The following is an 18586-nucleotide window of genomic DNA, read 5'->3' as shown; positions in this document are numbered from 1 at the left end:
AAGAAGCATGAGTTGGATATTTTTCAAGAAGAGAGTAGGAAGATTAAGCCACCAACTTTTGATGAATAACATAGGAAGGGTAAGATGCCAAAAAAATTTAGCTAGACCTTAGTCATAAAATTTGAAAACAATTATTGGTATATATCTTCTTTAGGTGAAATATTCCATGTGATGGGACCAACTAAAACTAGTCAAGGATATTAATGAGAATATAATTTTTTAGAGATAGTTTAAGAAATGCTTCTAGGAACAAAGGCTCTTCAAAGCATTATTATGAAGTGAAAATAAAATAATTATTTGAGTTGAAGCTAGGAAACATAACCATTAATGAGTATGAGACAAAATTCCTTAAAGCTTGAAGTATGTGGATTTGATCAAGGATGATAAGGTGAAAAATCAAAGATTCTTGAGTGGGTTTCTATCATTCTATGAAGATGAAATCAAATTCAATGAGCCTAAGATTTTGGGGAAACAACAAGAAAAGAAAATTATTTGTCTTACCAAAACAAGGGGAAGCCATTGTTTCAAAAACCTTAGGATGATAAGAAGAAAGGTAATATGGATGAGAGGAAGAAAGGATTAAAGTACCCATCCATCAAGAACATATCTTATGTGTATTATCAAGCGAAGCCAATAGAAGTTGAACCTAAAATGACAAGTTCCTTAGGTAAGAAGCTAAAACAATATCCCATAAAGTGTTGGCGATGTTAAGGAGACCACATGCATAATGGTTGTCTTCACAAGGGAGATAGGTCAAGGACCATGCATAACATCTAAGAAGACAATATGGTGTAAGATATTGATAAGACCATGCCAAATATTTATGCAACCTTAGATAATAGATAACGATGAAAATGGTTACTAGGGGTCCTTTAGATCGAATTTTATCTTCTTGTTTCGATTCTGAGACCTGTGGGTTGTGGCCCCCAATTTATTTTTCTCCTTGTGTAACCAACCCTCCCACATTTACCCAATTTCAATAGCCCGCGAGGGTAATCATGAGACAAAGAGTTATTAGGACATGACCTGACCTCCAAGCTCCAGTTAAGTAAGTGGGACCTACAACAAAGACTTATTGACCACAAACTGACAACTCACCTCATCGTTTGAGAGTATAGGTCACTCAAGGGAAAAATAACAACCCTAGGTGACCAAACCCTAAGTTAGGGTTCCTTTTCACACAACTTAACCCCCAACTGCATGCATGAAAAGGCCTCCATGTGGTTGGAGGCCTCTAAGCACACTCACAAACTTGCCTAAGTTCGGTTGGGACCCAAATCGTCCAATTCAAAGGGTGCAGTCCCAAGATTTGAGCCTTAATTCCATGTCAACTTCCATACAATTTCCCAATAATTCCTAAGACTTCTTAGAATCATTAATGACATGACAACAAGGTTAAACATATAAACTTGAAGGCAGAAATTTACCTAGACTTCCTAGAACATAGCAAACCTTTTTTCAAGCACTTGGAAAGCATGTAAGCTATATGTCATGAACACATATCTGATCATAAAAGTCTGAGATTCATCTCAGAATCACCGAGGTGAACATATTCCCTCTCCACATAGCTACAACAACACTTATTAGTCCATCTATTCATCAACTGATAAATAGGTAAAAAATTCTTGACAACAGCCAAAAAAGATACACGTCATTTGAATAACATATAACTAGAAAATAATCAGCATATAAACTATGGAAACCCAACCATAATATCACCAACATATTTCCAACAAATATACATGAATCACAATAGAAGAATAGCTCTTATTAACATACGAAGATATCAACCATGTTAGGGACTTCCACGTACCACCTTACCATAGATTAGGCTGGGCCAAATATCTCTTTCAGTGAATCACCCCCATCCAATATTTCAAGCATGAATGTAGGATCTCATGGAATAAACCAAAAAATACCAATGCTGGCTTCTAGAGTCCAAACCACCTCAACCCTCAACCAATGATTCCACTTCACGGTCGGACATCACTAACACCAACTAGATTGATCTCTACCCAAGATTTCCAAGGTTCGAGGAACTAGTAACTCAACCCACAACCTTTTAGGGCTCTAGAGAATTTGTTAAACTCGGATCCAAGGACTAGTATCTCAACTCACCAAGGGATTAATAGCGTTTGTCCTAACCTAGGCTCCAGAACTAGTAACTCAACCTAAGTTGTTCCAGGGCTTTCAAAGTGTTTGTTCCAACCCACAACCATAAGGAATTATGAGCACCAACCATAAAACAATCAAGTGGAAAAACCCACAACACCATGGCTATCCATGAAATGGAAAGAAAACGCTAAAATCAATGTCAATCCAGGAAATCCTCCATACCAATAAAAACACATAAGTAGAAAACCAAATGCATATACCATACATCCATAAATCAACAAAAAGTAAATGCGCATACAACTTGTTACTTACTAGCCATTCTTACCTTGTGGTGGGGTAAGAATGCATCAAGTCTCAATGTCATTAGGGCCGTTTTATTTGGGCAGACAACGTTCATGCAAGTGGTTTGGGATTCCGTCTGTCCTATCAGTGCCATTTTAACAATGTATAAGGAAAAGGCTATGAAAATCAACACGTTGCTTGAGAAGTTTCCACTTGATGCAGTATATATATATAGTTGTGGTGTGACCGTGAGTGTTGTATGGTGGAAAATACTAAGAGTTCCATTTTAACCGCAGAGGAAAACGAAACGCTGATACAAACCGAAGTATCTTTTGTTGTATCTGTTCCGATTTACCCACAACATTTGTTCGCAAAGATGGCCGCATTCTCTCAAATATCTCAGAAAATGCAAGGGAGACATGAATATTTGAATAGTGGATTGGATTCGCGAGAGGCGAAGCGTATTAATAGCGGAATGTTGAGGCATGATTGTAATCTCATGGTCGTGCTTGACAAGATCGATAATGCGGGTACCAACAAAAGTAATTCAGAAGATATGCGTACTACAATGAATGACATTGAGGGCGAGATGAAGCTCAACGTCGTTGCACATTATCTGGAAGATGTTTCAGCCCACCAATGAAATGAGCAGTACCGATGAGATGGGTTCAAATAAGCAAGGCAAATTAACCGCAGGTGGGGAATCTGGAAGGACCGCGGTGATGTTTGATACATAAAACTTCTCGTACTACGACGATGCTTGCCGCGATCTTGGTTTCTTCCTGGACCATTTTACTCTTGATGAACATGGAATCCCCAAGAACCATCTCTATGGAGATTCAACTCCCGACATTATGTATCTGGATGCCGTGCAATGTTATGTTGAGACTACGGAGGATTTCTATTGGTCTATTTGGGAGGATGATTTTTGGCATTGAGTGGACATCGAGTTATTCAAAGTGTCCTTTTAATCACCATAGTAGGAAGTATATGGAAGCAATAGAGCCAAGTTTCATGACATTTGGAGCCCCATTCGAAATGATTGTAATGCATCTATGAAGAAGAAACTTTGAATCGTGTATAAGTTAAAAACATACTGAAAGTTGAGAATGTAGCTTTATTTCCTTTGAGCTGGCACAGCTTTAAAGACGTGCGTCTATGTCACTTAAATTTTTATCTTAAAAGATGAAGGCCGTCGTGGAACTGTCATTTTCCTTCAGCTAAATATCTAGTTTTTGTCAACATGCTAAACATATAATATTTAACTGCGGTCCGAAACAATTTCATTCTAATTTGTAATCGAACGGATTACTGAACAATGTCAACATCACTTCGTTCTATTTCTCTGAAATTACACACTTTCATGAGCGTTTATTTACAGCATTGGAATACAATTACGGTAGCCAATTAAAGAGTGGTATTGGTATATCATAGAGATTACTAGGAGTGGTACACAACAGGAATCTATTTTATCAGACCTTTACCTGAATATGCATTGAATCAACTTTCCAATTACTAATAGTCATAAGTGTACCATATGACTTCTGGAGTAGTATCAGAGGAATATCGAACTAGCCTGATAGGTGCCCCCAAGTTTTCTCCTAACATTATTTGATGCCATTATATTCTTCCTCGCTGCCGGGGAATGGAAGTATGGGATTTACTAACTTAACACCCTTGCATTTAGTAATCTGACCGTTTGTAATTGTTGGGACACTTGGTGAATCGTGATCCGCGGGTTATTGGGTTATTAAGCATTTATTTGTAGTTTATCAGAGGTGACACTCAACACAAAGTATTGAAGATTGCATTATAAGAATTGAAATTTATACACAAAATGTGGTCGGCAGCTTATCAGGTTATTAAGTATTTATTTGCAATTTATCATAGGTGAACGCTCAACACAAAAAATTGAAGATTGCATTTTAAGAATTGAAATTTATTCACAAAATGAGTTCGAGATTCAACAATGTATTTGTTGACTATCAACTACCATTATATTAATTAACATTTTGTTTATGAAAATAAAGGGAATTAGGAGAAAAGGGAGGTGAAACGTCATAGGTTGCATGTGAAGAGGAAATTGAAGGAAAATAGAGTAAAACTGAATAAATTAGAGGCATCAATAATAAAAATACATTAAAGCATCATTTGGTAGCCTTTTGTCAGTTTAGTTTTGGAGAAGAGAACCAAGAGGAGAAGAAAAGCAAGCAAGAAAAGGAAGGACAATGAAAGAAAAGGAAAACAAGGATCAAGCAAGAAATAGTTGGATCAAGTAGCTTCAGCAGGAATACTTGCAGGTAACAGGTTGCATGTATGATTTCCTAGCTAGTTTTTACATGCATGGTATTTGCATGTTGGTATTTGGTTTTTTTGTTGTCATTTTCAACAATTTTTCTGGGTTTCAACAACATATTTTAGCATTACCTTGCCATTTCCGGATAGCCATGTTGTGATGGGACTTTTCTCGATTTGAGCTTTGGATTGCCAAAAGATTTTGGATCCGGGTGAGGTCGGCTCAAGAAAATTCTCAAAGGCCTAGGAATCCCTTGACTGGTAATGGCAGGATACACGGTAAAGATTGAGGGTAGAAACAGGAAAATTGCTTAAGGTATTGGAGAAGAAATTCTAAGGCATCCAAGATTGGTTTGGTTTTGTGATCTCGAAACTGGTTTATGAGAGATTATGGTATGGTGAGGGTGGAGATGGTTTAACCTCTCAATTCCATTGGTTTTTTATGGATTGTTTTATCCCATGAGATCCCACATTCATGCTTGGAATATGGCACAAGGGTGATTTTTTGAAAGAAATATTTGGTTAAGCCAATCTATGGTTAAGTAGCACATGGAAGTCCCAAACCTGGTTGGATTTTTCCTATGTTTAATAAGATCTAAGTTTCTCTTTATTTTGATGAGTAAATGTACTTGTTATTATGTGGCTCTAATGGTTGTTCTCTCATTGTTATTTATCTAGTTATATGTTGGTTATAAGCATGGTTATATTATAGTTCTTAGTCATGGATCTTTCCATGTTTTTACTTGAAACTGAATGAATAATGAATGCAAGACCTAATTGATGTTATGATAGCTAATGTGAGAATGTAGTGATCCTTCTTGTTAAACCTCAAACAAGTTTTTAGATTCTTATGTTAAGATTTGCATTTGTTACTTGTAGGTTACATGTTTACCAAGTGTTTGACGAACTGTCAGTCCTGTTTAGGGAAGGTTAGGTCAAGTCCTAGTTTCAGTTAAATTGGTTTACAATCATTATTTCTATTGCATATATCATATTTGGAAGTTTCACTTAGTTATGGGCAGAGGCCCGAGTCTTGGCCTTGAAAAATTTGCTCATAATTCGGGGCCGCTGGCACAAAACTAAGTAGAAAAGTACATAGTCGCATGGAGGTTGTCTTATCAGTGTGACTAGAAGGCCATAGTCACTGACATGCATTAGCAAGGGAGCAATTGGGGCTTTAGGTCAATGACAAACAAAGTCATCTCACATGTTACACACGTGGATGGGTTGGGTTGCTCCTGGAGCTCCTGTATTGCCTCAGGAAAGTCAATAAGGTCTTAAGTTGTTGATTCCATTTCCTTAAGGTCATTTAGGAGATTGATTCTTATCATAGTGACCCTCAGCTCATGTTTACTAAGGGTAAATCATTGAAAGTGGGTAAATGTGGGCTGAGGCGCTACAAAATTGTAACATCTATATATATTTTATATTTTTAATTACGTTTGGGCCATTAGACACATGACACTGTGATTTTTTCAATATTTTATAGGTGCATTTTTTCCCATCTACGTGGGCATATTGACATTATTTTTGCATAGAGGATTTCAATGATAGATGCATTACACAAGACTCTGGAGTGGAAGTCAATTTCGACCAACCTAGTTGTGCTAGCCACCACGATCAAAACCTAATGCAGGGGACTGTAGGTTATGTTGGAAAGATACAAGAGACCATTTGAGTGGACTTTTCTTCATTCCAATGTGTTATTTTAAGGTGCAAGTGGTGGAACACCTTTAATCAAAATAATGTAAAGGAAGATCGAAATAGTGGGATGATATCTATCAACTCTAGAAATATGTAACATGAACCTAGGGAGCCTTATGTTTTCCTAAAACACTACAACCAAGTGTCTTTTTACCTAGATGCGCTCAATAGCGATCAGTGGTTCGTATTAAGACACGACCCTATATCAAAACATATTTTTGAGAACAACAATGTTATCATGCCAAGAGAGGAAAATAATCAGGGTGATGACAACGAAGAGTGATATGTACTTCTGTTATTTCACTATTTATACTATTGTTTTGTTTTCTTTATTTCACTAATTATAATATTTTTGTATTAATCTTGTTGGCATTTTATATAATTGGTAAGATTCACAAACATTTTTACACATTTTTTTGCAGTGAAAACATTTTTACACTTAAAACTATGTATTTCCAATTGTGTAAAATATCTATGATAATAAGGATTCAAAGTCATAATCCTTCTCAAATAGAAAAATGAGAAGAATAAAACCAAAATGAGAAAATAGTGAATTTAGAAACAACATTGAAGACTTACTCTCAATGTACTTATTGGCTTATTATTCATTTCACATGTTTTTTTTTCTTGTTTAGTTCAAAATCAATATAAATCATGTAGTGATAACTCTCTGAGGACTCTAACAATGAAAAAATTGTGTATAAATATGTAAGATTAAATTATTGACATGAGAGGTAAAGTCATGTTTATTATATTTAAATTACAGCTCTTGCAACATTATGTAAACTAAAAAGAGGTCTCATGCATGTCTAAAATGTTGATTATATCTCTTTATGGACCATAAGAGAAAGAAATGGGATTATATTGATGCATGAGAGGTTTTAATTGTTTCTTCATGGATAATAGAACAATTTTATATTTTCTTTTCAATGGTAATTATAAATAAAAGTTGAATTAATAAATATTTTATGGCTAAGAATTAAATGATAAATATGTGATGGTGATTAAGAGGAATTTGTTTGACTTTCAAATAGAATTGGTGATGCATTTTTCTTTCATATTTAGATTATGTAAAATAAATATCTATTTTTATGTATTTATAAGTAAATTATTTAAAGTAGACACGACTTTATCATTGTGAACATGATGTAATATTAATTAGGAGAAATGTGAAAACATGAATTTTAGTGACTGTCCTGTAATAAGTATGTGGAAAAATTAATATTTCTTGAGTTGTTCATTAAGAAATAATCAAATATATTATTTGTCAAAAGTTTAAATCTAATATAGTATGATTTTTGTATTATTTAACTCATATTTATTATTAAAAAGATTTAAATTTAAACTAGTATAATAAAAAATAAAGAACCAAAATAACATCAAAATGTTATATATTTATTACTAGAAAAAAGTTTAGTTGCCTCTTTAAGGGGGAACTTCCAATAGAGAAGATCTTCAACTACAAGTAACTTCACAAGACTTACTTTACATTTTTTTGATCTTCTTTAGAGAGAGAAATTTCTAATTCAAATTGGCAAGGGTTGCTATAAATAAATTTAAATTACTTGAAAATCTCATAACTTTAGTAATAAATTAATTTTTATAAAAATAGAATTTTTAAAGTTGCATTAAATCTAAATTAACTATAAAAAATTATGACTTTAAGTGTTTTAAATTTAACAGTAGATTTGATTTTATAAACAAATATTGAATTGCTTAAATTGTATTTTTAAATGATTTATTATTATTAATATTTTATATTAAAAATTGAATGAGTTACACATTTTCGTCTTATTAAGAACTAACTAAATTATTTTACCTTTGTTGGGTGTGTGTTATATTCTTCCCATGACCAGTCACACGCGTTGGGGGGTTATAGGGGGGCAAAAGCCTCTGATGTTCGTTGCATCAGGCACAATAGCGAGGGTGCAGTCCCCCCTATCTGGGATTTCATGGGGGAGATAGCCCCCTTGCACAGGGTCTGGGGCAGCGCCTCGAAATTTTTTTTTGGACCCTATATTAGGTGGGCAGACCTACCTATGGTTTTGCACATGGTTTTGAGAATGATGGTTTTCTACCCATGTTATTTTGTAGATCTAGTAAAGGGAACTATGGTTATGTTCTAATCCATGGTTAATGGATTGGGGTTTATGAATGCTTCAACATGTATATATATGTATTATAACATTCAAAGGAACATAATGAAAAAACAGTTTGGTAGTACTGGTTTTGGGATCCAAGGGAAAATCTCTCTGTATTTGTTTTGTGTTTCTTGCCATCGTATATTTTCCATTTTTAAGAATTTATTTGCAAGTAATTTCTATAAAGGGCTAAAACCTAAAACCTTTAATTATTTTTTCTTTGTGATTATTGAAATATTTTATAATTAAGATAGAATGGATATGAATGAAATATCTAAACAATAGAAAAATATTTGTTGTAATTTTACAATCATAGTTTCAACCATACTAAAATTTGTAATTTATAAAAATATCTTTTCATATTTTTTAAAGTAAGTCATTTTCATGTAATTTCATATATAAAAGTTTGATATAAGTTCACTAATACATAATCTATAATAAATATTATTTCATAAAAATAAACATCATGATGATAAAAATCTAACAAACAGAAACATCATCTAAAATACACATTCAAATTCACTACCATCATCTAATTATATACAACTCTAGCACATATAAATATCAAACTAGCACATAAATCCAATAATATAATAGGGCATGATCATCATGATCACATCTAACAAAACACAAATATTGTAATTTAACATCATCACCACACACATCCTCAAATCAATATACATCTTGTTATAGACATATTTGGGCAATACAACCCCAATCACATATGTCCATAAACCAAGGGCTTCTAAACCCCTAAAAGTGTTGTTTTGTACCCTAAAGGAACAAGTTCAGCTGATTACATCCTCTCCCAAAAGTTCTCCATGAAAAACTACTCAGAACTGGTCAAAACTGGACCATACAGACTGCTCCATGCATAGGGTGCGATGCATCTCACTTATTACACACAGGGGGTGCGATGCATACTGGAAAGCCCTTCTGTAGGGTGTGATGAGCGAGAGTAGACAAATGGCAGAAGTAGTTTGCTAGGTGGAAACCCAAAGAATCTTCTAGAAACTGCTCATATGACACTTACCTCTTTGAATTCGCCCAGGGATGAGTAAGAGATCTGAAATCTCCAAGTGGAACCAAGAACTATTAGTGAAATGACATTAATCAAAATCCCAAAAGCTGACTCAATCTCCTGTATATATATATATATATATGGATCCCTCATCCAAGAGATCGAGAGGCTGGAATTTTGTAATTTGCAAGGAAGTGTTGTTGGTTTCTCTTTGAAGGCATTGTTGGGTGATATTGCTTTGTATGAGGTGAAGAGGGCTTTCATGTTGGGAGGATGATGTTGGATCAGACAGCCTGGTTGTAATCCTCTCTTCTACTACTTCTATCAATAAAGCTATTTGAGTTTTCCTCCATATGCTTGTGTATCTATTAATCTTGTTTGTGCATGCATTTATATGGTTAATGTAAATCTGATACTACATTATTTATGGTTATAGATCTCTATGTTTTGATGGTATTTTTCTGCCTTGACTCTACAGGTGTTCTTTGAAGCAGGACAAGTGAGAAAGGAGTGGCGAAAGCTCTATCAAAGGAGAAGAGGAAACAAGCAAGGAGACTAGCAAAACACTGAGGTTGGTGCTCTTTGCTTGTCTCTAATCTATCTCTCATAAAGGAAAACACAAGTAACTTTAATTTGTTTGTTTCTAAGATAGCTACCCGTCCTAGTGGGACTAGTAGCTCTAAATGGACACTAGTTTTCCCGATAACAAAATGGTGACTCCACTGGGGAATGAATAGTTTGTTTGTTTTGTTACTGTTGTTTGCTTTATAAACCAAAAACGGAGCCTGAAGTTAAGCCAGCTAGCCTTTGAACTGCTTTTGCTATGCAACTGCAAAGTAGATCAACACTGCTTCGGTCAATCTCTGGGTTGGTTTATGAACTGAACATCTAGCTTGCAAACATCCTAAGTGCCCTGGGGGTAGCTCAAATAACCTCATTAGATTATCCCCTATACTTTGTTTCTACTGACTATCATTAGCTAAGCTTCAAACCCTTGAACTTAGCTACAAACTGTGAGTGAAAACCAAGCACAGTCTCATCCCTGGACCATCGCATTGTCTCTTCTTGGCAACCTAGATGCATCACACCTCTTGTGTGTTGCAGGTGAGATGCATCCCTGTTTCCCTGTGTTACAAGTGCGATGATTAACTAAGACTGTTTCTGCCTCCAGATTTTGGTTTTTCTTCATTGTCATCAGCTTTATTCAGTAGTTTTGTTGTCTGTGATCAGTATATCTCTATTGAAACCATCTTCCTTTGCATTATTCAGCCTCCAGCAGAAGGAATTGTGAATTTTTTTTATGTATTTTTCATCATTTACAGTTCTCCTTTGCAAACAGTAGTTTAATCTAACTGTCGTCTTTTGATTTGAAAGTGTCGCAAGTGTTGTTTTCAGTCAAGAAAAAGAGTGTCACAAAGCATTCCTCTTTTAGATCTTCGATTACACTTTTGCCATTGTATTTGATTTGAATCATTAGTATTTCAAGTGTCGAAAGTAGTTTAAATTCAAAATCGCAAAGTGTCGTCTTGACCTTACTTTCGTTTTTCTTGAAAACAAAATTGTTAGGATTGTCGCTTTGAAAGAGAATAGTTTATATCTATACTTTGTTTTCTTTTTGTCATTCTCACATTAAGGAAACTGAAAAACAATACATGCATGTGCATTTGCACTAAGACTACATGCTGAAGTTGATTTAGGAATAGTGCATCTAGTGTGTGCTCTCTGCTCTATGTTGAAAGAATTTATTTCTCTTTCCTTAGTAGCTAGGATTTTCATTGCAAAAAGAAAGTAAACGACTATTTATCATCTTAGATTGCATATTTAGGAATTGTATATCTACATCATGTGGTGAACCTTAAAGGAAAACTTCTTAAGAAAGATCAACTATAAAATAAACTTCAATGAACATAAAAATGCTTTGGAACCTAACGCACAACATTTAGAAGTCTAGGCTAGAGATATATTCTGATGTCGTAAATCCTGGTAACTATCACTTTCGTCGTAGGTTGGGTGACTCCTCCTCTTTGAGACGACAAGTGCCAGTACAGAATTGTGCTCCCACATACCGTCGAGTATATATTGGGAGACCACAATATGCTACATCCTTTATCCTTAGGAAGCCGTGTCTGCCGCCCTATCGATCGTAATGCACTGAACACATCATTCGGGAAGATTCACTGTTGTACCGTAAAAAGTATTCTAAAGTTTTGTGATTGGTTTGGTAATCCCTCTGTCTAGATTTGCAGAGTAGTCACTTTCATTCCTTTTCATACTCCTTAAAAGAAAAGGTCCATCTGAGCACTTGTCACTTCAGGCTCATTAAAAATCGAAGGCGACTAGAGTCATCTTTATCTTTTTCTCGACTCTTAAAAATTGAAAAAGCAAGTTGTGTCAAAGCATCATAAAATTTATTTTAATAGGAATAACATCATTGTTCCCTCGTTGGTCTTTAGGTTGAGAAATGGAGTCTACAAATCAAGGATTTCCCCCTAGTCCCTTCTCCTCTTAGGCAGATGTTGGAGCTCCACATATGGCTACATTGTCCCTTCCAAGACTCAAAATTGGCCTGCCAGTTTGGCTTTTCTCGACCTCTGTCATTCAAAACACCGCAATTCCTCATCAATCCGATCAACGACCAGATGAAGTTGCTCCCCAACCTTCTACTTCATTTGTTTCTCCCTCTCCTTCTTCCTCTTCTCTTGGTGAAGCTAGTAACGCTAAAAACCAAGTAATTGAGAAGAAGAAGAAAGGAAAGGAGAAGAAGAAGAGGAATCCAAGAGCAAAAGGGGGCAACCATTCATCATCTGGCAAAAATCCACACACTGCACCTTCCAAACCTAAATCTCCATGTGTCATTTGCAAGGAAGACCACTATCATCGAGATTGTCCCTACATCCCACGGATCTTGAGGGACTGGTCTCCTCGCTTGCACAATCCGGTGTCTTAAATCGCTGACGATCATGTTGAAAGCACACCATCAACTAGTGAAAACGAAGTCAATGGAAAAAAAGGATAACCCAAATTTCCTTGTAGACTGTGTGAAGGCGATCATGCCCTCCACCATTGTCCCTTCCTAGATGAAGCTAAAAGAGTCTTGGATAATCATCTTGCTTCACTGCTATGGCTTCCTCCTAGATATAAGAAACTCTTTCCGAGTCCATTGCTAGTTGAAAATCTGACTGACACGCCTTTGTTGTCAATCGAAGCGCCTATCTTTGAAGATAAACTCTCTGAGTCCACACCGGACCATAGTCAACAGGTCGAGACGGAAATCGACACAATCTTGCCTTCAGAGGGTCCACCTTCAGATGATACTATCACCAAATAGAATGAGAATCACACCGTTCAAATTCTCTTCGTAAACACAGACTCCGATGAACATGGGGGAAATCTACCCATTCCTTTACCACAGGAAGGAAGTTCGTCAGAGATTTATCCGACCATTTATTCGGTCCCACCTCCAAGCAACCTAGTCGTCTCCTTCGATTGGAATCTACTAGGCAGACCCCACCTACCATCTAATGTACCATTCCAAATCATAGTACAAGATTACAGATGATCATGGTTGGTACTATTATAGATGAAGGGGCTTCTGTGAGTATCCTTTCCTCAACTACTTGGAAAGTTCTTGGTTCGCCATCGCTTTTGCTGAGATTCGAAATCTGACACGCTTCAACAAAGGAACCAGTCGACCATTAGGGATCCTTTCAAATTTGCCTATAATGTTGAGAAGGAAAATCATTTATCTGAATGTGATGGTAGTCCAAGGACCTCTAGATTAAAATCTACTCCTTGGGCGTGACTACATTTATAGCATGCGAGCTATCGTTTCCTCACACTTTCGAGTGATGTGTTTTCCACATGAAGGCAGAGTGGTCCACCTATTTGACTAGCTTTCATTCCCTGGTTCAAACACAACTATTAGTCAAATTCCATCCCTAACTAGTCTTTTTGAACAAGGAATGTCTAATCATTCTCCAATCCATCCACCTAATGATTGCGAGTGATTCGGTAGTTGTGACTGAAACCCAGGAGGCATGTGCCCTTGTCTACTTCGGCAGGAAAACCCTAGATATAAGATAGGTTTCCGTGTAGGAATATGACTAGTCTGATACCCCTGTCCGTTTAGGAAAATGGATTTGGACTGGAAAAGGATTCACTTGTCAAAGGTTATGTGATTGGCACTGACAACAGTCACCTTTGTCCATTTCGATGGACATCGCCAAGTGTTTTGTCTACGACACGGTAGGAACAATTTTACTAATGCAAGAACTCCCATATGGTGACCTGGAAACTCTACTTTATCCCTGGGGGCATGCAAACCTTTTAGCACGCAAGTGAAAAGTGACCAGCGTAACTCTAACCCCGTAGTTTTTACTAACTTCAACTACTTAAGTTAGGTGATTGGTCTGATCAACCATTCACCTTTACTGAGACCAACAGAAATGATAAAGTAAAGGAGATTTTTCCCACCGAGAAACTATCCTACCTAACCTCAGTAGTTCTTTAACCCCTAGGACAGTAGTTGGTCGTTCCTAGCTGGCATACGAAAGGCTTTGGAGCAAAGTTTTGAATGGGGCAAGCTCCTTAAAAAATGAACATATCGATGAGACATCCTTATTAAATGACCAGCACGAGCAGTTTTACGCAAAGTTCAAGATCATTAAAAAATAAACCTCGCCATCAGCAGTTTTACGCGAAGTTCAAGCTCGTCAAAATATAAACCTAGAAATGAGCAAGTCTTCCCATAGAGTTTAAGCTCATTAGAAAATGAACCCCACCTCTAGTAAATAACCATTTTGATCACATGACTATTAGCTTTTGAACCTTGGTCGTGTTCTTACGTCACCTCCACTCTTTTTTAGCCAATCATACGCCTCCATTTGATTGTTCACCCTTTTGAGGAACAACTACAATGAGTGATTCTATTAGACACCTTCTTTACACTGTCATGATTGAAAAAGTTCCAAACCTTACCTGGAACTAGCAGCTATCCAAAAAAAATCACTCGTTCCTCAAAAAACGAGTATCCTTTAATATCTTTTCATCTGACTCGTAAAATATGAAAAGATTTCTGAGAAATTGGCCTCTCCAGCTCGTTAAAGTGACCGGAAGTGCCATCCCTCCTCTAGATTTTAATCTTTTTGGACCTGAGGGATTATTACACAAAAAGATCGAGCGCTTGTCTTGTTCGGCTCGTTAAAACTATCGAAAATTCATCCCTTTCATATTATTTTACACTTTTTTGGACTTAAAGGATTACATTACGAAAAAGGGCCACTAGATTTTCCTTTACGTCGCTTTTAGACTCTCTAAAATTGAAAAGGACTGAGTTATCTTTGTCGTTAAACTCGTTAAAACAATAGCGACAAACTTGTCCATGCAGACAAGAGCGAGTTTCATTGTCGCTAGGCTCATTAAAACATAGCGACGGGTTTGCCTGAAGGGAAAATTATAGAACAAGCATATGTTATCCTCCTCAAGCTTCACAAAAATAAAGAGGTACTAGTCAGCATTGACTGGGGAAAAAGGGAAGAAAACTTGAATAGCATCATTGGTAGCAGGTCGCTCTTGAACATGGCACTTTCACTCCGTCACCATGATTGAGTCGGGTTGGGTTATTCCCTTCACTGGTCATATCACCATTGGTTCACCGTACCATCCACCTTGGGGTTAACGCTACCAATCCATTTCAGTGTCGCCGGTATGTTCAAGAGAATTCGCTCAGAGAATTCACCAACCTAGCTAACGTCTCATCCGTTGCAATACCTTCACTCTCCATTTTTCATGACCGCCACCCTGAATCTTATATTATCAGATCGTTTTTGCCTCCACAAGATAATTTGCTCCTTTTCGTGTCATAGATGTGGGATTCATTAAGGCCCTCCTACGATGGGTCACTTATTTTTGACATCAGCTCACTATCCAAGAAGTTGACTTAGGAACAACCCTTTTAGTACTTTGAAGCTTGCATGCCTTAATGGCAAGTTTCTCACTTTCGGCGATAGGTTTACATCAATGGCATTCAACCGAAAGATTTTATGTGGTGTTCAACATCAACTCATGTATTCACACCACGTGAATTGTACTGCGGTACCTGGAGGGTCATCATCATTATCAGTGACTCCTCTCGCGCCTGTTAATAGCTGACATCATTGCTGGTAATCAGGCGATGTCTTTCCATGTTTGACATCAAAACATCTTTTCACATGGATCAACTTGTACTTTGGGCGAAGATTGAACGAGTTTGAAAACCCCAGATCTAGTTTCATCCATATGAGCTGTGATATATTCAGGAAAATAAAGACATCAAATGTACATCATAGCTGCACAGATAATCATCCAAACTAAAGGATGATGGCTCTACCAGAATCATCAGTTTGCCACACAAATGATTGTCTGTCTTATGTACATGAATAGGAATTTATAAAGCTGAGCATGGGAATGTCCGCCTCATCTAGAACATGAAAATATTGTGAAGATAATTTATTGTATTGTATTTTATTACAGGTCACCTTCCAATTCGAAAAACCTCGGATCCTCATTATAAAGAATTTCACCCGACATCAAAAGATTTACGACCTCATGCTTTAGGGGGCAACTGTTATAGACATATTTGGGCACTTCAACCCCAATCACATATGTCCATAAACCAAGGGCTTCTAAACCCCTAAAAGTTTTTTTTCATACCCTAAAGGAACAAGGTCAGTTGATTACATCATCTCCCAGAAGTTCTCCATGCAAAATGGTCAAAACTGGACCATACAAACTGCTCCATGCATAGGGTGCGATGCATCTCACCTATTACACATGAAGGGTGTGATGCATACTAGAAAGCCCTTCTGTAGGGTGTGATGAGCGAGAGCAGACAAATGACAGAAGCCGTTTGCTAGGTGGAAACCCAAAGAATCTTCTAGAAACTGCTCATATGACACTTGCAGCTCTAAATTTGCCCAGGGATGAGTAAGAGATTTGAAATCTCCAAGTGGAACCAAGAAATATCAGTGAAATGACACTAATCAAAATCCCAGAAGCTGACTCACTCTCTTGTAAACATCTATATATGGATCCCTCATCCAGAGATCGAGAGGCTAGAATTTTGTAATTTGCAAGGAAGTGCTGTTGGTTTCTCTTTGAAGGCATTGTTGGGTGATCTTGCTTTGTATGAGGTGAATAGGGCTTTCATGCTGGGAGGATGATGCTGGATTAGATAGCCTGGTTGTAAACCTCTCTTCTACTACTTCTATCAATAAAGCTATTTGAGTCCTCCTCCATATGCTTGTATATCTCTGAATCTTGTTTGTGTATGCATTTATATGGTTAATGTACATCTGATCCTACATTATTTATGGTTATATATCTCTATGCTTTGATGGTATTTTGTTGCCTTGACTCTACAGGTGTTCTTTGAAGTGGGACAAGTGAGAAAGGAGTGGCGAAAGCTCTATCAAAGGAGAAGAGGAAACAAGCAAGGAGACTAGCGAAAGACTGAGGTTGGTGCTCTTTGCTTCTCTCTCATCTATCTCTCATAAAGGAAAACATAAGTAACTTTAATCTGTTTGTTTCTAAGATAGCTACCCGTCTTAGTGGGACTAGCAGCTCTGAATGGACACTAGTTTTCCCGATAACACATCTCATGCCAGGTAATTATTATCACATTTATATCTATCTAGAAGCACATTAAATCAACATATCTAACATGACCTAACAATATACACATCAACACCAACATATAATTTAAGTACATAAAAATAAACAAAAAAATGCACCCCATACACACACACACACACACACACACACACACACACACACACACAAACAAGTCAAATAACTACATCAAGTCAAATAATTGTAATCAAATATTTGATACAACAGAAATAGTAGTGCCATCCTAGTCTACCACAAAATATGATGGATGGTAAACTACTACCTCAACATCTGTCAAACTTTGAGGTGGAGGAGGAGGTGGTGGCTTGCAACAATAGATGATGGATGGTCAAAAATTGCCTCAACGTTTGTCAAACTCTAAGGTGGAGGAGGAGGTGGTTGGTCTAGTCTATCAGAAGAAATATAAGGCACATCCTCTAGCTCTGGCATCTGATCATCAAGTGACTGAGGAGGACATGAACTACCAAAAATATCACCAGCACCCTGACGACCATGATCCAATGGGGTAGTACTACTAGAAGCATCACGATCACCACCCTCATGATCATGATCTGATGTATTTGTCATTGGATGCCTTGCATCCCTCATCATTGCCAATAGCCTACTAGCTCTGACAATATGATGCATAAGAGACATCATCTTGCATGAATAGTCCCTGTAGAGATCCATGAACCTAGGATCTTCGCTAATGTCCCAAACCCTCACAGGGAAGACTCCCTCCTCAACCAAAACTTTGTACAATTTGTCACAATAATCCATCTGAAGTCTCAAACCATCCCTACGGGCTCGGACTCCCATGCCCCCCTGAGCATATGCCTCACCTTCTTGGGCCTCGCCCATCTCCTCATATCCTCCAACCATTGTGGGAGGAGGAATGTCTCCATGGAATGTGTTGATGTCTACAAAATATATAGTACACAAAAATAATTAGACAATTTCATTAAAAAACTTTAAAAACATGCTAGAATAAATTGTGCTCTAATTAAAATAATAAAATGAAACTAGATTAATTGAAATAAAACACTATTACTACCTTTCTCATTTAGACGATCAACCAGTGTGAAGAGGATGTTGGCACATTGTTTTTAATCAATCCCTGTGTAATGAAACCACAACAAGAGAAACGCATGGTTGAACTCACCAGCTAGTAGCGCTAGTGCCTGTGCAAAAATCCAAGCTAGATACTCCAACATGCCCCTCTTTGGAATTATCTTGCCTCACATGTGCATCAAGACCTCATTAATTAGCCTAGGAAAGAGAATGTCAAATGGGCCTTGTCTCTCAAAGCCTCTCAAAAAATAAAAAAATAAAGCTCTAAAGAGAAAGGGAAGCTCGCCCCCCATGAATCATCACACAACAT

The sequence above is a fragment of the Pinus tabuliformis genome, chromosome 4_2 (assembly GCF_031772625.1).
Source record: "Pinus tabuliformis cultivar Carrire ecotype Pingquan chromosome 4_2, CPIR1, whole genome shotgun sequence".
Classification (NCBI taxonomy): Eukaryota; Viridiplantae; Streptophyta; class Pinopsida; order Pinales; family Pinaceae; genus Pinus; species Pinus tabuliformis.
This window is presented reverse-complemented; position numbering follows the sequence as displayed.